Source organism: Microtus pennsylvanicus, chromosome 17, assembly GCF_037038515.1.
Source record: "Microtus pennsylvanicus isolate mMicPen1 chromosome 17, mMicPen1.hap1, whole genome shotgun sequence".
Lineage (NCBI taxonomy): Eukaryota > Metazoa > Chordata > Mammalia > Rodentia > Cricetidae > Microtus > Microtus pennsylvanicus.
Genome location: NC_134595.1, coordinates 15548984 through 15550987, shown reverse-complemented (window position 1 = coordinate 15550987; position 2004 = coordinate 15548984).

Below are 2004 nucleotides of genomic sequence, written 5' to 3'. Positions count from 1 at the left end.
CTCTAGATTTGCTCAGCCAACATTCTTATATATTCCAAGTCAACTGTGTTTGTATAGTATTGCCGAGCATAGACTAGGTCCTTCTGTGCCATTTAATGATAAAGATCATGTTCTAGGGGCTAGAGAAATGGCTCAGAGTTTAAGAGCATTGCCTGCTCTTCCAAAGGTCCTGAGTTCAATTCCCAGCAACCACGTGTTGGCTCACAACCATCGGTAATGGGGTCTGGTGCCCTCTTCTGGCCTGCAGGCATACACACAGACAGAATATTGTATACATAATAAATAAATATTAAAAAGAGATCATGTTTCACAATCAGTCTGAGAGGCTACTCCAGGGAGGCAACCACTGAATTGAACTCTCCTCTTTCCTTAGGATCCTGGTTTGTTTTATGCTATATAAGCTAAATAGGAGTGTGTGCATTGGTACTTGCAGTCGTCACTATTGCCCCTTTGTTGTATCTCACTTGTGCTCCAAGTAGCATCGCAAAGTAAGCATTTTTCTGACCAATTGTTTATTATTATCCAATTTTGGGGTTCCCATGAATAACATGGTCCAGAGGTGTCAATGGAATAGTGCATTGTGGGTGATCTCTGATGTCTTTCTTGTGCCTTGCCCCATTACTAGGGGAGCACTTTACATAGCTGTGTTGCTGGCTTCCATTAATGAAAGAGCCCTAGGGACTTTGATTTCCTGTCCCATATACCATATCCATGTGAGTTTTTGCTTTATTTTACATATCTACGTATATAAATGATGTCCAGTGCTTGTAACCCACCATTCCTTCACTTTCAAGTAACGTGGGCAATCCCACAAGATCATTACTGTTGACGTGGGTGAGAAGGTGTTTGTTCTCTTATTCTGTAGGAATGTACATTGTTAGGGAGACACACATGTGACATTACTTACGCTGACTGCATTTTATGAAAGAAATTAACTGAAATCCACATACCCTGTCAATGAACTCCTGAAGTCTTTAACTCAAAATGACAAAAGTCTTAGTTGTGCCAAGTGTATAGGTGAGAGCAAACTAAAACATAGACCATGCTGTGTTCAATAATACACTCAAGTAAATTCAATAATACATTCAAGTGGATGGGTATATGATGGCCATGTTCTTGTCTTCGAGTCAGTGTAAAGAGATTGGTTTGATACTATCAGATGCGTAAGAGCTGTTATGATGTGCGCTGGCCCCATGAGAATCCTGAAAACTAGGAGCTGAAGGGACTTGTTGTATTATCTAGATTACAAAATTCCATGTGAGGGGATCTTTGCAAGCTGCAGCGGAATAGACTGCCCTCCCTATTTAGAGAATCTTCTTAGTGTGTGACTTTGCACAAAGGCTATCCCCTGATAGAATTGGCATTGGCAGGTCTGCCCAGAGACTGCTCACATGTGTACGAAACATTTCTTATCGTCGGTGGTACCGTGGTATCGTCACAGTGCCTGAAAATTATGGATAGCATCTCCAAGGAGAGCAAAAGTAAGTTAGAGAAGTTGAGAAATGGGACCCTGAATGAGTGGAATATGGCACTCACTGAAGCCATATGCCTGCTATATTCTATGTCCCAGAAATGATCTTAAGACTCAGGAGATGGTGGTCAAGAAACTCTTCAAGACCTCCCAAAAGATGAAGCTCTTTGGATCCTTTTATTTGGTATGAGTAAGAAGTAGATGATTGTCCCTCTGTTTCAGTTGTAGGATATCTAGAAGTCAGACTTGGACTGAACTGTAACCTCCCTTTCTGCTAGCAGGCTGGCTTTCATAGAAGGGAATTTTTATGTTGTGCCGTGACGTACAACAGAATCTCCTGTGGCTCAGAGGATCACAGGTCACAGTGGGAAGGGAACTCCTACTGTTTTATTGAAGGGAATGGATGGGCCTTTGTATTTCCCTTCTAAACCTTTGTGCTTCTGCGTGAGATTAGTGCAGCTGCAGGTGTCCATGGAACTGCTCCAGTCTGTCTCCTTTCTCGACTTCCTTTTCTGTGTGCTTTTGGTGCTGAT